The sequence below is a fragment of the Oreochromis niloticus genome, linkage group LG20 (genome assembly GCF_001858045.2).
Source record: "Oreochromis niloticus isolate F11D_XX linkage group LG20, O_niloticus_UMD_NMBU, whole genome shotgun sequence".
NCBI lineage: Eukaryota > Metazoa > Chordata > Actinopteri > Cichliformes > Cichlidae > Oreochromis > Oreochromis niloticus.
In genome coordinates this window covers 35,361,102-35,371,576 of record NC_031984.2, presented here as the reverse complement: position 1 = coordinate 35,371,576, position 10,475 = coordinate 35,361,102, and positions in this window count along the sequence as shown.

Genomic DNA, 10,475 nt, shown 5'->3' with positions numbered 1-10,475 from the left:
ATTATTATTATTCATTATTATTATATTATTATTATTATTATTATTATTATTTCGGCAAAAGAATCGGCCTTTTTGAGGGCTAACATGCTCGAAAACTCATGAAATTTTGCACACGCGTCAGGTCTGGTGAAAATTTACGTATTTTAATGTCCGTAGACATGCAGGGAAATTGGCTCAGTAGCGCCACCTAGAAAAATGAGAAACGCGAGCCCCCGAGATGGTATGACCTACATGTATAAAACTCGGAACACATATCTAACGTTCGAGACGCACAAAAAGTCTACTATTGGCCATGTCCTAAACCCAACAGGAAGTCCGCCATTTGGAAGTGAAGGTGACATTTTGGTCTAATTTTGCCATTTCCATGCCTCGAACTTTTGCGAATCCTCATTGGAATTTCATCGTACAAGCTTCATATTTTGTCAGTGTAACTACACACCTGGGCCATGTTAATTGCGGAGCTTTTGAGTTTTCGGGTTACTGTGAGGCCGTGCGCCACGGCGAATTTCGATGACTCGCATGAAAATCTTATTGCCTCTCGTTCTGTCATACATTGTCCGACCTTGACCAAAGTGGACACATATGATAAGGCTCCACCCTGAACATATTCAACTGCCATATTTGACACCAGGTACAGCGCCACTAGTGGGAACAGGAAATGTCATGTTTTACATTTTGGGTACAGTATTGTAATGGGTGACATCTGCAGCCTCAAATTTCTCAGGAAAGCCTTAAGGAGTTGGTCTTGGTTACAGAGAAAACTGTGAGTTTTCGCTGAAGGGTGTGACCCAGCAGCATGGCGAACATTGAGGTCTCGCCATGAAGAAACAAATTAGTGTAACTCAATGAAATCCAATCTGATCAGTACCAGATTTACAGGGATGATGTCAGACCGCCCTGAACAGATTGATATGCCCATTGTCAGGAATACGTAGAGCGCCACCTAGTGGCACCAGGAATGTCATGTCTTTCATTTGTTGTACTGATTTTCACAGGTTCATCGTGGCCACCTCAAAGCGGTGAATATCACCATCAGTCCCTCTGATGCTTCAGTGAGAAAATTGTGACTATAAACTGAACGGCGCACCCTGGTGGCAATGCAGTTCACCATGAAAGATGAAGTGGCTTTTGAGGGGCTTGAAAGTTTAAAAAGTCTTGAAATTTGGCGCACACTCTAATGTGATGAGGGATTTCTTTTTATATGTTCATTTTCCTTGAAGAGCGCAAATGGCTCCACAGCGCCCCTACAAAATTCAAAACAACAGCCCTGCTCTGTGTTTTATGTATGAGTTTGAAACCTGGCAAGCTTATTGGAGATATCAAGATGTACAAAAAGTCTCTTGGAGCAATATCCCAAATCCAACAGGAAGTCAGCCATTTTAAATTAATGTGTAAATTTGGCGACATTTTCCCTGTTTCAGGCCTCATACTTTGACGAACTCCTCCAAGGGATTTCATTAGATTTACGCGATCTCCTGTGTGTGGAATCTAAAGACCTTTGTGATGTTAAATTGCGAAGCTTTTTACGTTCAGGGAAACGGGGTGGTCATGGCGGCACGTGAAGTTTCAATCACTCGCCAAAAAGCAGTAACTGCTGTCGCTCAAAAACACAATGTCCAATCTCTCCCAAAGGTCGCAGGCGTGATGAGACTCGAGCTCGGAAATGTTTGTTATGCCATTTGTCAGTAATGGTTAGAGCGCCACCTAGTGGGACGACTATAATAATGGTTGAATGAGATGAAATTTTAGCTGGTGGTTAAATGCATGAATTCCATCAATGTGACATCAGATCGGAAGCGCTGGTTTTAGGTGTTGGGCTTGGCTCGACGCGCCGGGGGTGCGAGGGCCCTCATATCGCTGCTTGCAGCTTTAATTAGGGCCCGAGCACAAAAGTGCGAAGGCCCTATTGTATCTGCTCTGTTTCTTATTATTATTATTATTATATTATTATTATTATTATTATTATTATTATTTCGGCAAATGAATCGGCTTTTTGAGGGCCTAAACATGCTCGAAAACTCATGAAATTTTGCACACGCGTCAGGTCTGGTGAAAATTTACGTATTTTAATGTCCGTAGACATGTCCAGGGAAAATTGGCTCAGTAGCGCCACCTAGAAAAATGAGAAACGCGAGCCCCCGAGATGGGTATGACCTACATGTATAAAACTCGGAACACATATCTAACGTTCGGAGACGCACATAAAAGTCTATTATGGCCATGTCCTAAACCCAACAGGAAGTCCGCCATTTGGAAGTGAAGGTGACATTTTGGCTCTAATTTTGCCATTTCCATGCCTCGAACTTTTGCGAACTCCTCATTGGAATTTCATCGTACAAGCTTCATATTTGGTCAGTGTCAACTACACACCTGGGCCATGTTAAATTGCGGAGCTTTTGAGTTTTCGGGTTACTGTGAGGCCGTGGCGCCACGGCGAATTTCGATGACTCGCCATGAAAATCTTATTGCCTCTCGTTCTGTCATACATTGTCCGACCTTGACCAAAGTGGACACATATGATAAGGCTCCACCCCTGAACATATTTCAACTGCCATATTTGACACCAGGGACAGCGCCACCTAGTGGGAACAGGAAATGTCATGTTTTACACTTTGGGGTACAGTATTGTAATGGGTGACATCTGCAGCCTCAAATTTCTCCAGGAAAGCCTTAAGGAGTTGGTCTTGGGTTACAGAGAAAACTGTGAGTTTTCGCTGAAGGGTGTGACCCCAGCAGCATGGCGAACATTGAGGTCTCGCCATGAAGAAACAAATTAGTGTAACTCAATGAAATCCAATCTGATCAGTACCAGATCTTACAGGGATGATGTCAGACCCGCCCTGAACAGATTGATATGCCCATTGTCAGGAATACGTAGAGCGCCACCTAGTGGCACCAGGAAATGTCATGTCTTTCATTTTGTTGTACTGATTTTCACAGGTTCATCGTGGCCACCTCAAAAGCGGTGAATATCACCATCAGTCCTCTTGATGCTTCAGTGAGAAAATTGTGACTATAAACTGAACGGCGCACCCTGGTGGCAACGCAGTTCACCATGAAGATGAAGTGGCTTTTGAGGGCTTGAAAAGTTTAAAAAGTCTTGAAATTTGGCGCACACTCTAATGTGATGAGGGATTTCTTTTCTATGTTCATTTTCCTTGAACAGCGCAAAATGGCTCCACAGCGCCCCTACAAAATTTCAAAACAACAGCCCTGCTCTGTGTTTTATATATGAGTCTGAAACCTGGCAAGCTTATTGGAGATATCAAGATGTACAAAAAAGTCTCTTGGAGCAATATCCCAAATCCAACAGGAAGTCAGCCATTTTAAAATTAATGTGTAAATTTGGCGACATTTTCCCCTCTTTTCAGGCCTCATACTTTGACGAACTCCTCCAAGGGATTTCATTAGATTTACGCGATCTCCTGTGTGTGGAATCTAAAGACCTTTGTGATGTTAAATTGCGAAGCTTTTTACGTTCAGGGAAACGGGGTGGTCATGGCGGCACGTGGAGTTTCAATCACTCGCCAAAAAGCAGTAACCTGCTGTCGCTCAAAAACACAATGTCCAATCTCTCCCAAAGGTCGCAGGCGTGATGAGACTCGAGCTCGGAAATGTTTGTTATGCCATTTGTCAGTAATGGTTAGAGCGCCACCTAGTGGGACGACTATAATAATGGTTGAATGAGATGAAATTTTAGCTGGTGGTTAAATGCATGAATTCCATCAATGTGACATCAGATCGGAAGCGCTGGTTTTAGGTGTTGGGCTTGGCTCGACGCGCCGGGGGTGCGAGGGCCCTCATATCGCTGCTTGCAGCTTTAATTATTATTATTATTATTATTATTCAGGCAAAACAAGGGCCTTTTTGAGGGCTTTAACATGCTCAAAAACTCTTGAAATTTTGCACACATGCCAGGTCTGGTGAAAAATTTTGTATTTTATTGGTTTTACATATGAGCACTGGGAAATGGCTCTAGAGCGCCACCTATGCCTTGTTAAATGCAGCCCTACGAACACATCGTTTGAGCTACATGTCTGAAATCTGGCACACATGTGTATCATGCCAAGACGAACAAAAAAGTCTGTGGCCCATTGACGCAAACCCAACAGGAAGTCCGCCATTTGGAAGTGAAGGTGACATTTTGGCTCTAATTTTGCCATTTCCATGCCTCGAACTTTTGCGAACTCCTCATTGGAATTTCATCGTACAAGCTTCATATTTGGTCAGTGTCAACTACACACCTGGGCCATGTTAAATTGCGGAGCTTTTGAGTTTTCGGGATACGGTGAGGCCGTGGCGCCACGGCGAATTTCGATGACTCGCCATGAAAATCTTATTGCCTCTCGTTCTGTCATACATTGTCCGACCTTGACCAAAGTGGACACATATGATAAGGCTCCACCCCTGAACATATTTCAACTGCCATATTTGACATCAGGGACAGCGCCACCTAGTGGGAACAGGAAATGTCATGTTTTACACTTTGGGGTACAGTATTGTAATGGGTGACATCTGCAGCCTCAAATTTCTCCAGGAAAGCCTTAAGGAGTTGGTCTTGGGTTACAGAGAAAACTGTGAGTTTTCGCTGAAGGGTGTGACCCCAGCAGCATGGCGAACATTGAGGTCTCGCCATGAAGAAACAAATTAGTGTAACTCAATGAAATCCAATGTGATCAGTACCAGATTTTACAGGGATGATGTCAGACCGCCCTGAACAGATTGATATGCCCATTGTCAGGAATACGTAGAGCGCCACCTAGTGGCACCAGGAAATGTCATGTCTTTCATTTGTTGTACTGATTTTCACAGGTTCATCGTGGCCACCTCAAAAGCGGTGAATATCACCATCAGTCCCTCTTGATGCTTCAGTGAGAAAATTGTGACTATAAACTGAACGGCGCACCCTGGTGGCAACGCAGTTCACCATGAAAGATGAAGTGGCTTTTGAGGGGCTTGAAAAGTTTAAAAAGTCTTGAAATTTGGCGCACACCTCTAATGTGATGAGGGATTTCTTTTTATATGTTCATTTTCCTTGAACAGCGCAAAATGGCTCCACAGCGCCCCTACAAAATTTCAAAACAACAGCCCTGCTCTGTGTTTTATGTATGAGTTTGAAACCTGGCAAGCTTATTGGAGATATCAAGATGTACAAAAAAGTCTCTTGGAGCAATATCCCAAATCCAACAGGAAGTCAGCCATTTTAAAATTAATGTGTAAATTTGGCGACATTTTCCCCTCTTTTCAGGCCTCATACTTTGACGAACTCCTCCAAGGGATTTCATTAGATTTACGCGATCTCCTGTGTGTGGAATCTAAAGACCTTTGTGATGTTAAATTGCGAAGCTTTTTACGTTCAGGGAAACGGGGTGGTCATGGCGGCACGTGGAGTTTCAATCACTCGCCAAAAAGCAGTAACCTGCTGTCGCTCAAAAACACAATGTCCAATCTCTCCCAAAGGTCGCAGGCGTGATGAGACTCGAGCTCGGAAATGTTTGTTATGCCATTTGTCAGTAATGGTTAGAGCGCCACCTAGTGGGACGACTATAATAATGGTTGAATGAGATGAAATTTTAGCTGGTGGTTAAATGCATGAATTCCATCAATGTGACATCAGATCGGAAGCGCTGGTTTTAGGTGTTGGGCTTGGCTCGACGTGCCGGGGGTGCGAGGGCCCTCATATCGCTGCTTGCAGCTTTAATTATATTTGTTTTCATTACAACCATTCACTGTAAAAAGAAAGGTTTGGGAAACTCAGAGATATGATGACTACATTTATGAATTTTCTCTTCTTTAAAAGTTGTTATTGAGTTTTCTTAAACATTTACATGGTTAGACAAGCATCCGGAAACCTGAATTCTCTTGTTTACCTAATTACAAAATTCCTGTGAGGTTCATAAAACTCTAGTTTCACTGGCAGTTACTTGTCAGGCCAGGACTCTGCAGTCTATTTACACCTACAGGCCAGTGGACACTCTTTCAATGATGAGGATGTACACATCCTGGACAGGGAGGGACGCTGGTTTGAGTGCGGAGTCAAGGAGGCCATTTACATGAAAAAGGAAAGACCATCTCTGAATCGAGGAGGGGGCCTAAGGGTACATCTGTCACCATCTTACAATGCTGTGATTGCAGCCATTCCCCAGCTCTCTGTGAATGGGACTCATGGCCATTGATCAGTGTTCTTTGATCAATAGTCATGAGAATTTGCATAATTATGATGAAGGAACTGACCTCCCAGCCCATTGTTCCTTCAGTGGTGCTAGTTTCAGTCATTATGCAAATGTACTGTTTATAAGATTGGGGAAACCTGCAGTCAGCTGAGACTGAAGAAGTCACTTGGATGATATTTACTTACCTGGATGATTGAGCATGCATCAAGAAGTCCTGCTGTGCTGAAAGCCAAGGTAAATAGATATGTTTTAAGACGTGATTTAAAAACAGATAAGGAAGGTGTCTCTCTAACATGTAAAGGCAACTCATTCCACAATTTTGGTGCTGCCACAGCAAACGCCCGATCCCCTCTGAGCTTACGATTAGTCCTGGGCACACTCAGGAGGAGCTGGTCTGCCGACTTGAGGGACTGGGAAGGTATGTATGGATGAAGAAGCTCAGAGAGGTACAGAGGGGCACAAACATTTAAAAACAAATACAGGGAGTGCAGAATTATTAGGCAAATGAGTATTTTGTCCACATCATCCTCTTCATGCATGTTGTCTTACTCCAAGCTGTATAGGCTCGAAAGCCTACTACCAATTAAGCATATTAGGTGATGTGCATCTCTGAAATGAGAAGGGGTGTGGTCTAATGACATCAACACCCTATATCAGGTGTGCATAATTATTAGGCAACTTCCTTTCCTTTGGCAAAATGGGTCAAAAGAAGGACTTGACAGGCTCAGAAAAGTCAAAAATAGTGAGATATCTTGCAGAGGGATGCAGCAGTCTTAAAATTGCAAAGCTTCTGAAGCGTGATCATCGAACAATCAAGCGTTTCATTCAAAATAGTCAACAGGGTCGCAAGAAGCGTGTGGAAAAACCAAGGCGCAAAATAACTGCCCATGAACTGAGAAAAGTCAAGCGTGCAGCTGCCAAGATGCCACTTGCCACCAGTTTGGCCATATTTCAGAGCTGCAACATCACTGGAGTGCCCAAAAGCACAAGGTGTGCAATACTCAGAGACATGGCCAAGGTAAGAAAGGCTGAAAGACGACCACCACTGAACAAGACACACAAGCTGAAACGTCAAGACTGGGCCAAGAAATATCTCAAGACTGATTTTTCTAAGGTTTTATGGACTGATGAAATGAGAGTGAGTCTTGATGGGCCAGATGGATGGGCCCGTGGCTGGATTGGTAAAGGGCAGAGAGCTCCAGTCCGACTCAGACGCCAGCAAGGTGGAGGTGGAGTACTGGTTTGGGCTGGTATCATCAAAGATGAGCTTGTGGGGCCTTTTCGGGTTGAGGATGGAGTCAAGCTCAACTCCCAGTCCTACTGCCAGTTTCTGGAAGACACCTTCTTCAAGCAGTGGTACAGGAAGAAGTCTGCATCCTTCAAGAAAAACATGATTTTCATGCAGGACAATGCTCCATCACACGCGTCCAAGTACTCCACAGCGTGGCTGGCAAGAAAGGGTATAAAAGAAGAAAAACTAATGACATGGCCTCCTTGTTCACCTGATCTGAACCCCATTGAGAACCTGTGGTCCATCATCAAATGTGAGATTTACAAGGAGGGAAAACAGTATACCTCTCTGAACAGTGTCTGGGAGGCTGTGGTTGCTGCTGCACGCAATGTTGATGGTGAACAGATCAAAACACTGACAGAATCCATGGATGGCAGGCTTTTGAGTGTCCTTGCAAAGAAAGGTGGCTATATTGGTCGCTGATTTGTTTTGGTTTTGTTTTTGAATGTCAGAAATGTATATTTGTGAATGTGGAGATGTTATATTGGTTTCACTGGTAAAAATAAATAATTGAAATGGGTATATATTTGTTTTTTGTTAAGTTGCCTAATAATTATGCACAGTAATAGTCACCTGCACACACAGATATCCCCCTAAAATAGCTAAAGCTAAAAACAAACTAAAAACTACTTCCAAAAACATTCAGCTTTGATATTAATGAGTTTTTTGGGTTCATTGAGAACATGGTTGTTGTTCAATAATAAAATTATTCCTCAAAAATACAACTTGCCTAATAATTCTGCACTCCCTGTAAAAGCAGCTTAAAATGGATCCTTAAATGCACGGGCAGCCAATGAGGTGAATATAAAACTGGGGTGATATGTTCGCATCTACGAGTGCCAGTTAAAAGACGTGCAGCAGCATTCTGAACTAGCTGCAGAAGATCGACTCACCCCATAACAAAGAGAATTACAGTAATCCAGCCGAACGGTTACAAAGTCGTGGATTACTGTTTCAAATTGCTGTCGCGCAAGAAAGTGCTTAATTTTGGCCAGCTGCCTCAGGTGAAAGAAACAAGACCTTACAACCGACCCGATCTGGCTTTCAAGCTTAAGTTCAGGATCCATTTTAAAATCCAGATTTACAATCTCTGGTTTACAGAACGATTTCAGGGATTGCAATTCAACAGCAGTGGAGGCAGGTCTGAACACCATTACTTCAGTTTTAGAATCATTAAAACAATGAAAATTTAGCGCCAACCACGACTTGACATCCTCCAGACATGTTTGCAAGCGATTTACAGACAACCCATCTTTCTCTTTAAGAGGAACATAAATCTGGCAGTCATCTGCATAACAGTGAAAAGAGAGTCTGTGTTTCCTAAGAATTGAGCCCAAGGGAAGTAAATAAAGCTAAAACAGGATAGGGCCCAGAATGGAACCCTGTGGTACTCCATGAGACAATGGAGCACAGGAGGACTCACAGTTTCCTAAGCAAACTGAAAAGGTTCGATCTGTTAAGTAAGACCTGAACCATTTCAGAGCCATACCTGTTATACCAACACATTGCTCCAAACACGATATTAAAATTTCATGGTCTACAGTGTCAAATGCAGCAGTTAAATTGAGTAAGATAAGAATGACACTTTCACCAGAATCACATGATAAAAAATATATCATTAAAAATTTCTAAAAGTGATGATTCAGTGCTATGCATTGCTTTAAAACCAGACTGGAAAATCTCCTGAACATTTTGTGCATTCAAGTACGGGATCAATTGGTTATATACTACTTTGTCAAAGACTTTAGATAAAAATGGCAGCTTAGATATTGGTTTAAAGTTTTCAACAGCGTTTGTATCTGGCCCAGGTTTCTTAAGAAGTGGTTGCACAATTGCATCTTTGAAATTCTTTGGAACCACACCTGAGATAAGGCTGCTATTTAAAATGGTTAAAATAGTTGAACCTATGGTAGAAAAAACTTCTTTCAGAAAACGGGGAGGGATATCATCATAAGGTGAGCCTACAGGCTTTAATGATCCACCACCTCCTGTAGCTGAGCAAGAGTAACCGACTCAAACTGTTGAAAGACAGCTGAGCAAATTGGAGGATCAGAGGGATCAGATGTGGGCAAAATAATCCGCGCCCTAGCCGAGGCTACCTTGTTTATAAAAAAGTGCAGAAACTTTTCACACATTTCATGTGAAGGCTCAAAACTGAGAGCAGAAAGAGGGCTTAAAATAGACTCAATTGACTTAAACAATATACGTGGTTTCCGATAATTCACCATAATAATGTTTGCAAAGTATTTTCGCTTTGCTTCTTTTACTGTAAGCTGATATAAGGCCCAGCACTCTCTTAAATTTTGTAAAGAAACCTGTAAGTTATCTTTTTTCTATCTCCGCTCAGCCCTACGACATCCACGCTTCGCAGCACGGGTTTCATCGTTCAACCAGGGTTCAAACTTAGTCTTAGGATGCCTGATTTTTAGAGGGGCAACAATATCCAAGGCAGTCTGACAAGTGGTATGAAACCAAGAACTGAGTTCCTCTACGTTTTGGAGTGTCTCAGGAATGAAGAATTGATTATAGTAGGTGGAGAACTGTGCTGCCATGAAAGAATTTAACAAACGAGATGGCTGAACAGAGACATGCCCCCTGAATTCATTTCTAGATAAAGAGATATCAAACAGAACTGACATATGATCTGAGAAAAGAGGGTCAGAGACTTTCAGATTAAAAAAAGGCAATGCATGCGCTAAAACCAGATCAAGAGTGTGGCCACACTGTTGTGTGGGTGCAGACACACATCGAACTAAATTAAAAGAATCAGTCAAGTCTTTAACCATTGGCTTTTCTGGACAGCATGTCCAGAACAGCCAATCAGCCAATTAATTACAGATACAATTACTGGTGCAAAGGTGATAACTGTTGGTGCAATTATTCAGAAAGGCAAAAAAATATAAATTGACCATCAATCAACCTCAGTCATGAGCTCCATACAGGATCTTGTCTTGTGGGGTGAGAAACTTGGTGGATCAGCCAAAATCTTGTTAATGATCTGAGGACAGTTA